The following is a 12937-nucleotide window of genomic DNA, read 5'->3' on the forward strand; positions in this document are numbered from 1 at the left end:
TTTTTTGTTATTGATTTGCACCCTGTTTTTTTCCCTCATCCCGCAACTCTAAATTATCATGAAATCAATCCTTCACGCTTGCAGTTAGGGGTGGCAATTCGGGTCCAAATCAGGTTGGCGGGTCGGGTTCGGGTCAACAGACCCGCCAGAAAATCTGTTGACCCGAACCCCGACCCGCCAACCCGTGACGGGTCAGGTATGCTGACCCGAACCCGAAAATTTCAGGTTTACGGGGCGGCGGGTCGACCCGAAATGACCCGAAACTTAATTTTAATTTATTAATTTATCACTGTAATTTCTAATAAAATCAATTTCTCACAAAACTAATTACATAATCAAGTAATAAAAATTTAAATAAATGATTCCAAATCAAATCTAAAATAAATTAAACACCGTAAAAGTGTTTTATCCCAAGCAAAATATAAAATAAATTAAAACAATACAAAAGTGAAAAATAATATAATATATTATTTGTCCAAGTATAATAATTTCAACTTCACACAAATTAAATAAATTCGTTTAGGATTAAGTAATTAATGCCTTTGAAAAAAAGAATAACTTAGTTTAGTTAGATAAAATTATTTTTATGTTTATTAAATTATTTTTAATTCGTAAACGGGTCATATCGGGTCATATCAGGTCACCACGGGTTGACCCGAAATCGACCGGTTTTCTTTTCGGGTTCATCGGGTCCAACCCGATTCTGACCCGAATTCCCGAAACCTCAACCCAAACCCATTAATTTCGTGTTAGGTTCGTGTCGTGTTTTCAGGTCGTGTCGAAAATTGCCACCCCTAGTTGCGGTGATACATTTGCGCCGACAAATTTGAGCGACGATCCGGGCTTTGATCGAGCCGTACCGTTCCTGATTTGTCTCGCGCCTTCAGATCCTCCTTCACGCTTCGACAAGAAGCAAAATATTAAGCAATCGTTCCGACGGAGCTAAATTACTACAGGATAAAGAACGAATAGGAAATTTGGATTTCGAAACAAAAAAGAGAGGGGTGCAACACGAGGACTTCCCAGGGGGTCACCCATCCTAGTACTACTCTCGCCCAAGCACGCTTAACTTCGGAGTTCTGATGGGATCCGGTGCATTAGTGCTGGTATGATCGCACCCGCCATGTTCCTTTCGCTTTATTCTTTTAAACTACCCCGTCCTGCGAAGCAGTGTGGCTTTTCTAGACCGAAATTCATTTTAAGCGTCAATTCAAGCATTTTCCTCTTATCCTTTTATTTATTTACTTTATATTTTTTTTTGTTATTGATTTGCACCCTGTTTTTTTCCCTCATCCCGCAACTCTAAATTATCACGAAATCAATCCTTCACGCTTGCAGTTAGGGGTGGCAATTCGGGTCCAAATCAGGTTGGCGGGTCGGGTTCGGGTCAACAGACCCGCCAGAAAATCTGTTGACCCGAACCCCGACCCGCCAACCCGTGACGGGTCAGGTATGCTGACCCGAACCCGAAAATTTCAGGTTTACGGGGCGGCGGGTCGACCCGAAATGACCCGAAACTTAATTTTAATTTATTAATTTATCACTGTAATTTCTAATAAAATCAATTTCTCACAAAACTAATTACATAATCAAGTAATAAAAATTTAAATAAATGATTCCAAATCAAATCTAAAATAAATTAAACACCGTAAAAGTGTTTTATCCCAAGCAAAATATAAAATAAATTAAAACAATACAAAAGTGAAAAATAATATAATATATTATTTGTCCAAGTATAATAATTTCAACTTCACACAAATTAAATAAATTCGTTTAGGATTAAGTAATTAATGCCTTTGAAAAAAAGAATAACTTAGTTTAGTTAGATAAAATTATTTTTATGTTTATTAAATTATTTTTAATTCGTAAACGGGTCATATCGGGTCATATCAGGTCACCACGGGTTGATCCGAAATCGACCGGTTTTCTTTTCGGGTTCATCGGGTCCAACCCGATTCTGACCCGAATTCCCGAAACCTCAACCCAAACCCATTAATTTCGTGTTAGGTTCGTGTCGTGTTTTCAGGTCGTGTCGAAAATTGCCACCCCTAGTTGCGGTGATACATTTGCGCCGACAAATTTGAGCGACGATCCGGGCTTTGATCGAGCCGTACCGTTCCTGATTTGTCTCGCGCCTTCAGATCCTCCTTCACGCTTCGACAAGAAGCAAAATATTAAGCAATCGTTCCGACGGAGCTAAATTACTACAGGATAAAGAACGAATAGGAAATTTGGATTTCGAAACAAAAAAGAGAGGGGTGCAACACGAGGACTTCCCAGGGGGTCACCCATCCTAGTACTACTCTCGCCCAAGCACGCTTAACTTCGGAGTTCTGATGGGATCCGGTGCATTAGTGCTGGTATGATCGCACCCGCCATGTTCCTTTCGCTTTATTCTTTTAAACTACCCCGTCCTGCGAAGCAGTGTGGCTTTTCTAGACCGAAATTCATTTTAAGCGTCAATTCAAGCATTTTCCTCTTATCCTTTTATTTATTTACTTTATATTTTTTTTTGTTATTGATTTGCACCCTGTTTTTTTCCCTCATCCCGCAACTCTAAATTATCACGAAATCAATCCTTCACGCTTGCAGTTAGGGGTGGCAATTCGGGTCCAAATCAGGTTGGCGGGTCGGGTTCGGGTCAACAGACCCGCCAGAAAATCTGTTGACCCGAACCCCGACCCGCCAACCCGTGACGGGTCAGGTATGCTGACCCGAACCCGAAAATTTCAGGTTTACGGGGCGGCGGGTCGACCCGAAATGACCCGAAACTTAATTTTAATTTATTAATTTATCACTGTAATTTCTAATAAAATCAATTTCTCACAAAACTAATTACATAATCAAGTAATAAAAATTTAAATAAATGATTCCAAATCAAATCTAAAATAAATTAAACACCGTAAAAGTGTTTTATCCCAAGCAAAATATAAAATAAATTAAAACAATACAAAAGTGAAAAATAATATAATATATTATTTGTCCAAGTATAATAATTTCAACTTCACACAAATTAAATAAATTCGTTTAGGATTAAGTAATTAATGCCTTTGAAAAAAAGAATAACTTAGTTTAGTTAGATAAAATTATTTTTATGTTTATTAAATTATTTTTAATTCGTAAACGGGTCATATCAGGTCACCACGGGTTGACCCGAAATCGACCGGTTTTCTTTTCGGGTTCATCGGGTCCAACCCGATTCTGACCCGAATTCCCGAAACCTCAACCCAAACCCATTAATTTCGTGTTAGGTTCGTGTCGTGTTTTCAGGTCGTGTCGAAAATTGCCACCCCTAGTTGCGGTGATACATTTGCGCCGACAAATTTGAGCGACGATCCGGGCTTTGATCGAGCCGTACCGTTCCTGATTTGTCTCGCGCCTTCAGATCCTCCTTCACGCTTCGACAAGAAGCAAAATATTAAGCAATCGTTCCGACGGAGCTAAATTACTACAGGATAAAGAACGAATAGGAAATTTGGATTTCGAAACAAAAAAGAGAGGGGTGCAACACGAGGACTTCCCAGGGGGTCACCCATCCTAGTACTACTCTCGCCCAAGCACGCTTAACTTCGGAGTTCTGATGGGATCCAGTGCATTAGTGCTGGTATGATCGCACCCGCCATGTTCCTTTCGCTTTATTCTTTTAAACTACCCCGTCCTGCGAAGCAGTGTGGCTTTTCTAGACCGAAATTCATTTTAAGCGTCAATTCAAGCATTTTCCTCTTATCCTTTTATTTATTTACTTTATATTTTTTTTTGTTATTGATTTGCACCCTGTTTTTTTCCCTCATCCCGCAACTCTAAATTATCATGAAATCAATCCTTCACGCTTGCAGTTAGGGGTGGCAATTCGGGTCCAAATCAGGTTGGCGGGTCGGGTTCGGGTCAACAGACCCGCCAGAAAATCTGTTGACCCGAACCCCGACCCGCCAACCCGTGACGGGTCAGGTATGCTGACCCGAACCCGAAAATTTCAGGTTTACGGGGCGGCGGGTCGACCCGAAATGACCCGAAACTTAATTTTAATTTATTAATTTATCACTGTAATTTCTAATAAAATCAATTTCTCACAAAACTAATTACATAATCAAGTAATAAAAATTTAAATAAATGATTCCAAATCAAATCTAAAATAAATTAAACACCGTAAAAGTGTTTTATCCCAAGCAAAATATAAAATAAATTAAAACAATACAAAAGTGAAAAATAATATAATATATTATTTGTCCAAGTATAATAATTTCAACTTCACACAAATTAAATAAATTCGTTTAGGATTAAGTAATTAATGCCTTTGAAAAAAAGAATAACTTAGTTTAGTTAGATAAAATTATTTTTATGTTTATTAAATTATTTTTAATTCGTAAACGGGTCATATCAGGTCACCACGGGTTGACCCGAAATCGACCGGTTTTCTTTTCGGGTTCATCGGGTCCAACCCGATTCTGACCCGAATTCCCGAAACCTCAACCCAAACCCATTAATTTCGTGTTAGGTTCGTGTCGTGTTTTCAGGTCGTGTCGAAAATTGCCACCCCTAGTTGCGGTGATACATTTGCGCCGACAAATTTGAGCGACGATCCGGGCTTTGATCGAGCCGTACCGTTCCTGATTTGTCTCGCGCCTTCAGATCCTCCTTCACGCTTCGACAAGAAGCAAAATATTAAGCAATCGTTCCGACGGAGCTAAATTACTACAGGATAAAGAACGAATAGGAAATTTGGATTTCGAAACAAAAAAGAGAGGGGTGCAACACGAGGACTTCCCAGGGGGTCACCCATCCTAGTACTACTCTCGCCCAAGCACGCTTAACTTCGGAGTTCTGATGGGATCCGGTGCATTAGTGCTGGTATGATCGCACCCGCCATGTTCCTTTCGCTTTATTCTTTTAAACTACCCCGTCCTGCGAAGCAGTGTGGCTTTTCTAGACCGAAATTCATTTTAAGCGTCAATTCAAGCATTTTCCTCTTATCCTTTTATTTATTTACTTTATATATTTTTTTGTTATTGATTTGCACCCTGTTTTTTTCCCTCATCCCGCAACTCTAAATTATCATGAAATCAATCCTCCACGCTTGCAGTTAGGGGTGGCAATTCGGGTCCAAATCAGGTTGGCGGGTCGGGTTCGGGTCAACAGACCCGCCAGAAAATCTGTTGACCCGAACCCCGACCCGCCAACCCGTGACGGGTCAGGTATGCTGACCCGAACCCGAAAATTTCAGGTTTACGGGGCGGCGGGTCGACCCGAAATGACCCGAAACTTAATTTTAATTTATTAATTTATCACTGTAATTTCTAATAAAATCAATTTCTCACAAAACTAATTACATAATCAAGTAATAAAAATTTAAATAAATGATTCCAAATCAAATCTAAAATAAATTAAACACCGTAAAAGTGTTTTATCCCAAGCAAAATATAAAATAAATTAAAACAATACAAAAGTGAAAAATAATATAATATATTATTTGTCCAAGTATAATAATTTCAACTTCACACAAATTAAATAAATTCGTTTAGGATTAAGTAATTAATGCCTTTGAAAAAAAGAATAACTTAGTTTAGTTAGATAAAATTATTTTTATGTTTATTAAATTATTTTTAATTCGTAAACGGGTCATATCAGGTCACCACGGGTTGACCCGAAATCGACCGGTTTTCTTTTCGGGTTCATCGGGTCCAACCCGATTCTGACCCGAATTCCCGAAACCTCAACCCAAACCCATTAATTTCGTGTTAGGTTCGTGTCGTGTTTTCAGGTCGTGTCGAAAATTGCCACCCCTAGTTGCGGTGATACATTTGCGCCGACAAATTTGAGCGACGATCCGGGCTTTGATCGAGCCGTACCGTTCCTGATTTGTCTCGCGCCTTCAGATCCTCCTTCACGCTTCGACAAGAAGCAAAATATTAAGCAATCGTTCCGACGGAGCTAAATTACTACAGGATAAAGAACGAATAGGAAATTTGGATTTCGAAACAAAAAAGAGAGGGGTGCAACACGAGGACTTCCCAGGGGGTCACCCATCCTAGTACTACTCTCGCCCAAGCACGCTTAACTTCGGAGTTCTGATGGGATCCGGTGCATTAGTGCTGGTATGATCGCACCCGCCATGTTCCTTTCGCTTTATTCTTTTAAACTACCCCGTCCTGCGAAGCAGTGTGGCTTTTCTAGACCGAAATTCATTTTAAGCGTCAATTCAAGCATTTTCCTCTTATCCTTTTATTTATTTACTTTATATATTTTTTTGTTATTGATTTGCACCCTGTTTTTTTCCCTCATCCCGCAACTCTAAATTATCATGAAATCAATCCTCCACGCTTGCAGTTAGGGGTGGCAATTCGGGTCCAAATCAGGTTGGCGGGTCGGGTTCGGGTCAACAGACCCGCCAGAAAATCTGTTGACCCGAACCCCGACCCGCCAACCCGTGACGGGTCAGGTATGCTGACCCGAACCCGAAAATTTCAGGTTTACGGGGCGGCGGGTCGACCCGAAATGACCCGAAACTTAATTTTAATTTATTAATTTATCACTGTAATTTCTAATAAAATCAATTTCTCACAAAACTAATTACATAATCAAGTAATAAAAATTTAAATAAATGATTCCAAATCAAATCTAAAATAAATTAAACACCGTAAAAGTGTTTTATCCCAAGCAAAATATAAAATAAATTAAAACAATACAAAAGTGAAAAATAATATAATATATTATTTGTCCAAGTATAATAATTTCAACTTCACACAAATTAAATAAATTCGTTTAGGATTAAGTAATTAATGCCTTTGAAAAAAAGAATAACTTAGTTTAGTTAGATAAAATTATTTTTATGTTTATTAAATTATTTTTAATTCGTAAACGGGTCATATCAGGTCACCACGGGTTGACCCGAAATCGACCGGTTTTCTTTTCGGGTTCATCGGGTCCAACCCGATTCTGACCCGAATTCCCGAAACCTCAACCCAAACCCATTAATTTCGTGTTAGGTTCGTGTCGTGTTTTCAGGTCGTGTCGAAAATTGCCACCCCTAGTTGCGGTGATACATTTGCGCCGACAAATTTGAGCGACGATCCGGGCTTTGATCGAGCCGTACCGTTCCTGATTTGTCTCGCGCCTTCAGATCCTCCTTCACGCTTCGACAAGAAGCAAAATATTAAGCAATCGTTCCGACGGAGCTAAATTACTACAGGATAAAGAACGAATAGGAAATTTGGATTTCGAAACAAAAAAGAGAGGGGTGCAACACGAGGACTTCCCAGGGGGTCACCCATCCTAGTACTACTCTCGCCCAAGCACGCTTAACTTCGGAGTTCTGATGGGATCCAGTGCATTAGTGCTGGTATGATCGCACCCGCCATGTTCCTTTCGCTTTATTCTTTTAAACTACCCCGTCCTGCGAAGCAGTGTGGCTTTTCTAGACCGAAATTCATTTTAAGCGTCAATTCAAGCATTTTCCTCTTATCCTTTTATTTATTTACTTTATATTTTTTTTTGTTATTGATTTGCACCCTGTTTTTTTCCCTCATCCCGCAACTCTAAATTATCATGAAATCAATCCTTCACGCTTGCAGTTAGGGGTGGCAATTCGGGTCCAAATCAGGTTGGCGGGTCGGGTTCGGGTCAACAGACCCGCCAGAAAATCTGTTGACCCGAACCCCGACCCGCCAACCCGTGACGGGTCAGGTATGCTGACCCGAACCCGAAAATTTCAGGTTTACGGGGCGGCGGGTCGACCCGAAATGACCCGAAACTTAATTTTAATTTATTAATTTATCACTGTAATTTCTAATAAAATCAATTTCTCACAAAACTAATTACATAATCAAGTAATAAAAATTTAAATAAATGATTCCAAATCAAATCTAAAATAAATTAAACACCGTAAAAGTGTTTTATCCCAAGCAAAATATAAAATAAATTAAAACAATACAAAAGTGAAAAATAATATAATATATTATTTGTCCAAGTATAATAATTTCAACTTCACACAAATTAAATAAATTCGTTTAGGATTAAGTAATTAATGCCTTTGAAAAAAAGAATAACTTAGTTTAGTTAGATAAAATTATTTTTATGTTTATTAAATTATTTTTAATTCGTAAACGGGTCATATCAGGTCACCACGGGTTGACCCGAAATCGACCGGTTTTCTTTTCGGGTTCATCGGGTCCAACCCGATTCTGACCCGAATTCCCGAAACCTCAACCCAAACCCATTAATTTCGTGTTAGGTTCGTGTCGTGTTTTCAGGTCGTGTCGAAAATTGCCACCCCTAGTTGCGGTGATACATTTGCGCCGACAAATTTGAGCGACGATCCGGGCTTTGATCGAGCCGTACCGTTCCTGATTTGTCTCGCGCCTTCAGATCCTCCTTCACGCTTCGACAAGAAGCAAAATATTAAGCAATCGTTCCGACGGAGCTAAATTACTACAGGATAAAGAACGAATAGGAAATTTGGATTTCGAAACAAAAAAGAGAGGGGTGCAACACGAGGACTTCCCAGGGGGTCACCCATCCTAGTACTACTCTCGCCCAAGCACGCTTAACTTCGGAGTTCTGATGGGATCCGGTGCATTAGTGCTGGTATGATCGCACCCGCCATGTTCCTTTCGCTTTATTCTTTTAAACTACCCCGTCCTGCGAAGCAGTGTGGCTTTTCTAGACCGAAATTCATTTTAAGCGTCAATTCAAGCATTTTCCTCTTATCCTTTTATTTATTTACTTTATATATTTTTTTGTTATTGATTTGCACCCTGTTTTTTTCCCTCATCCCGCAACTCTAAATTATCATGAAATCAATCCTCCACGCTTGCAGTTAGGGGTGGCAATTCGGGTCCAAATCAGGTTGGCGGGTCGGGTTCGGGTCAACAGACCCGCCAGAAAATCTGTTGACCCGAACCCCGACCCGCCAACCCGTGACGGGTCAGGTATGCTGACCCGAACCCGAAAATTTCAGGTTTACGGGGCGGCGGGTCGACCCGAAATGACCCGAAACTTAATTTTAATTTATTAATTTATCACTGTAATTTCTAATAAAATCAATTTCTCACAAAACTAATTACATAATCAAGTAATAAAAATTTAAATAAATGATTCCAAATCAAATCTAAAATAAATTAAACACCGTAAAAGTGTTTTATCCCAAGCAAAATATAAAATAAATTAAAACAATACAAAAGTGAAAAATAATATAATATATTATTTGTCCAAGTATAATAATTTCAACTTCACACAAATTAAATAAATTCGTTTAGGATTAAGTAATTAATGCCTTTGAAAAAAAGAATAACTTAGTTTAGTTAGATAAAATTATTTTTATGTTTATTAAATTATTTTTAATTCGTAAACGGGTCATATCGGGTCATATCAGGTCACCACGGGTTGACCCGAAATCGACCGGTTTTCTTTTCGGGTTCATCGGGTCCAACCCGATTCTGACCCGAATTCCCGAAACCTCAACCCAAACCCATTAATTTCGTGTTAGGTTCGTGTCGTGTTTTCAGGTCGTGTCGAAAATTGCCACCCCTAGTTGCGGTGATACATTTGCGCCGACAAATTTGAGCGACGATCCGGGCTTTGATCGAGCCGTACCGTTCCTGATTTGTCTCGCGCCTTCAGATCCTCCTTCACGCTTCGACAAGAAGCAAAATATTAAGCAATCGTTCCGACGGAGCTAAATTACTACAGGATAAAGAACGAATAGGAAATTTGGATTTCGAAACAAAAAAGAGAGGGGTGCAACACGAGGACTTCCCAGGGGGTCACCCATCCTAGTACTACTCTCGCCCAAGCACGCTTAACTTCGGAGTTCTGATGGGATCCGGTGCATTAGTGCTGGTATGATCGCACCCGCCATGTTCCTTTCGCTTTATTCTTTTAAACTACCCCGTCCTGCGAAGCAGTGTGGCTTTTCTAGACCGAAATTCATTTTAAGCGTCAATTCAAGCATTTTCCTCTTATCCTTTTATTTATTTACTTTATATTTTTTTTTGTTATTGATTTGCACCCTGTTTTTTTCCCTCATCCCGCAACTCTAAATTATCACGAAATCAATCCTTCACGCTTGCAGTTAGGGGTGGCAATTCGGGTCCAAATCAGGTTGGCGGGTCGGGTTCGGGTCAACAGACCCGCCAGAAAATCTGTTGACCCGAACCCCGACCCGCCAACCCGTGACGGGTCAGGTATGCTGACCCGAACCCGAAAATTTCAGGTTTACGGGGCGGCGGGTCGACCCGAAATGACCCGAAACTTAATTTTAATTTATTAATTTATCACTGTAATTTCTAATAAAATCAATTTCTCACAAAACTAATTACATAATCAAGTAATAAAAATTTAAATAAATGATTCCAAATCAAATCTAAAATAAATTAAACACCGTAAAAGTGTTTTATCCCAAGCAAAATATAAAATAAATTAAAACAATACAAAAGTGAAAAATAATATAATATATTATTTGTCCAAGTATAATAATTTCAACTTCACACAAATTAAATAAATTCGTTTAGGATTAAGTAATTAATGCCTTTGAAAAAAAGAATAACTTAGTTTAGTTAGATAAAATTATTTTTATGTTTATTAAATTATTTTTAATTCGTAAACGGGTCATATCGGGTCACCACGGGTTGACCCGAAATCGACCGGTTTTCTTTTCGGGTTCATCGGGTCCAACCCGATTCTGACCCGAATTCCCGAAACCTCAACCCAAACCCATTAATTTCGTGTTAGGTTCGTGTCGTGTTTTCAGGTCGTGTCGAAAATTGCCACCCCTAGTTGCGGTGATACATTTGCGCCGACAAATTTGAGCGACGATCCGGGCTTTGATCGAGCCGTACCGTTCCTGATTTGTCTCGCGCCTTCAGATCCTCCTTCACGCTTCGACAAGAAGCAAAATATTAAGCAATCGTTCCGACGGAGCTAAATTACTACAGGATAAAGAACGAATAGGAAATTTGGATTTCGAAACAAAAAAGAGAGGGGTGCAACACGAGGACTTCCCAGGGGGTCACCCATCCTAGTACTACTCTCGCCCAAGCACGCTTAACTTCGGAGTTCTGATGGGATCCGGTGCATTAGTGCTGGTATGATCGCACCCGCCATGTTCCTTTCGCTTTATTCTTTTAAACTACCCCGTCCTGCGAAGCAGTGTGGCTTTTCTAGACCGAAATTCATTTTAAGCGTCAATTCAAGCATTTTCCTCTTATCCTTTTATTTATTTACTTTATATTTTTTTTTGTTATTGATTTGCACCCTGTTTTTTTCCCTCATCCCGCAACTCTAAATTATCACGAAATCAATCCTTCACGCTTGCAGTTAGGGGTGGCAATTCGGGTCCAAATCAGGTTGGCGGGTCGGGTTCGGGTCAACAGACCCGCCAGAAAATCTGTTGACCCGAACCCCGACCCGCCAACCCGTGACGGGTCAGGTATGCTGACCCGAACCCGAAAATTTCAGGTTTACGGGGCGGCGGGTCGACCCGAAATGACCCGAAACTTAATTTTAATTTATTAATTTATCACTGTAATTTCTAATAAAATCAATTTCTCACAAAACTAATTACATAATCAAGTAATAAAAATTTAAATAAATGATTCCAAATCAAATCTAAAATAAATTAAACACCGTAAAAGTGTTTTATCCCAAGCAAAATATAAAATAAATTAAAACAATACAAAAGTGAAAAATAATATAATATATTATTTGTCCAAGTATAATAATTTCAACTTCACACAAATTAAATAAATTCGTTTAGGATTAAGTAATTAATGCCTTTGAAAAAAAGAATAACTTAGTTTAGTTAGATAAAATTATTTTTATGTTTATTAAATTATTTTTAATTCGTAAACGGGTCATATCAGGTCACCACGGGTTGACCCGAAATCGACCGGTTTTCTTTTCGGGTTCATCGGGTCCAACCCGATTCTGACCCGAATTCCCGAAACCTCAACCCAAACCCATTAATTTCGTGTTAGGTTCGTGTCGTGTTTTCAGGTCGTGTCGAAAATTGCCACCCCTAGTTGCGGTGATACATTTGCGCCGATAAATTTGAGCGACGATCCGGGCTTTGATCGAGCCGTACCGTTCCTGATTTGTCTCGCGCCTTCAGATCCTCCTTCACGCTTCGACAAGAAGCAAAATATTAAGCAATCGTTCCGACGGAGCTAAATTACTACAGGATAAAGAACGAATAGGAAATTTGGATTTCGAAACAAAAAAGAGAGGGGTGCAACACGAGGACTTCCCAGGGGGTCACCCATCCTAGTACTACTCTCGCCCAAGCACGCTTAACTTCGGAGTTCTGATGGGATCCGGTGCATTAGTGCTGGTATGATCGCACCCGCCATGTTCCTTTCGCTTTATTCTTTTAAACTACCCCGTCCTGCGAAGCAGTGTGGCTTTTCTAGACCGAAATTCATTTTAAGCGTCAATTCAAGCATTTTCCTCTTATCCTTTTATTTATTTACTTTATATTTTTTTTTGTTATTGATTTGCACCCTGTTTTTTTCCCTCATCCCGCAACTCTAAATTATCATGAAATCAATCCTTCACGCTTGCAGTTAGGGGTGGCAATTCGGGTCCAAATCAGGTTGGCGGGTCGGGTTCGGGTCAACAGACCCGCCAGAAAATCTGTTGACCCGAACCCCGACCCGCCAACCCGTGACGGGTCAGGTATGCTGACCCGAACCCGAAAATTTCAGGTTTACGGGGCGGCGGGTCGACCCGAAATGACCCGAAACTTAATTTTAATTTATTAATTTATCACTGTAATTTCTAATAAAATCAATTTCTCACAAAACTAATTACATAATCAAGTAATAAAAATTTAAATAAATGATTCCAAATCAAATCTAAAATAAATTAAACACCGTAAAAGTGTTTTATCCCAAGCAAAATATAAAATAAATTAAAACAATACAAAAGTGAAAAATAATATAATATA

General features: G+C 39.3%; 10 non-coding genes across 10 annotated transcripts; all 10 read right to left on the reverse strand.

Moving 5' to 3' along the window:
* Positions 1 to 1001: 1001 nt before the first annotated feature.
* On the reverse strand, positions 1002 to 1120 carry LOC140028467 (5S ribosomal RNA). Its single transcript, XR_011832370.1, has one exon. It is a non-coding gene; the product is annotated as a 5S ribosomal RNA (ribosomal RNA).
* Positions 1121 to 2255: 1135 nt separating this feature from the next.
* Positions 2256 to 2374, reverse strand: LOC140028468 (5S ribosomal RNA). Its single transcript, XR_011832371.1, has one exon. It is a non-coding gene; the product is annotated as a 5S ribosomal RNA (ribosomal RNA).
* A 1125-nt stretch (positions 2375 to 3499) lies between these two features.
* Positions 3500 to 3618, reverse strand: LOC140030650 (5S ribosomal RNA). The gene has a single exon (XR_011834565.1). It is a non-coding gene; the product is annotated as a 5S ribosomal RNA (ribosomal RNA).
* Positions 3619 to 4743: 1125 nt separating this feature from the next.
* On the reverse strand, positions 4744 to 4862 carry LOC140028469 (5S ribosomal RNA). Its single transcript, XR_011832372.1, has one exon. It is a non-coding gene; the product is annotated as a 5S ribosomal RNA (ribosomal RNA).
* Positions 4863 to 5987: 1125 nt separating this feature from the next.
* On the reverse strand, positions 5988 to 6106 carry LOC140028470 (5S ribosomal RNA). The gene has a single exon (XR_011832373.1). It is a non-coding gene; the product is annotated as a 5S ribosomal RNA (ribosomal RNA).
* Positions 6107 to 7231: 1125 nt separating this feature from the next.
* On the reverse strand, positions 7232 to 7350 carry LOC140030651 (5S ribosomal RNA). Its single transcript, XR_011834566.1, has one exon. It is a non-coding gene; the product is annotated as a 5S ribosomal RNA (ribosomal RNA).
* A 1125-nt stretch (positions 7351 to 8475) lies between these two features.
* LOC140028471 (5S ribosomal RNA) lies at positions 8476 to 8594 on the reverse strand. The gene has a single exon (XR_011832374.1). It is a non-coding gene; the product is annotated as a 5S ribosomal RNA (ribosomal RNA).
* Positions 8595 to 9729: 1135 nt separating this feature from the next.
* Positions 9730 to 9848, reverse strand: LOC140028472 (5S ribosomal RNA). The gene has a single exon (XR_011832375.1). It is a non-coding gene; the product is annotated as a 5S ribosomal RNA (ribosomal RNA).
* A 1125-nt stretch (positions 9849 to 10973) lies between these two features.
* On the reverse strand, positions 10974 to 11092 carry LOC140028474 (5S ribosomal RNA). The gene has a single exon (XR_011832377.1). It is a non-coding gene; the product is annotated as a 5S ribosomal RNA (ribosomal RNA).
* Positions 11093 to 12217: 1125 nt separating this feature from the next.
* Positions 12218 to 12336, reverse strand: LOC140028475 (5S ribosomal RNA). Its single transcript, XR_011832378.1, has one exon. It is a non-coding gene; the product is annotated as a 5S ribosomal RNA (ribosomal RNA).
* Positions 12337 to 12937: the final 601 nt, after the last annotated feature.

The sequence above is a fragment of the Coffea arabica genome, chromosome 11e, assembly GCF_036785885.1.
Source record: "Coffea arabica cultivar ET-39 chromosome 11e, Coffea Arabica ET-39 HiFi, whole genome shotgun sequence".
Taxonomy (NCBI): Eukaryota; Viridiplantae; Streptophyta; class Magnoliopsida; order Gentianales; family Rubiaceae; genus Coffea; species Coffea arabica.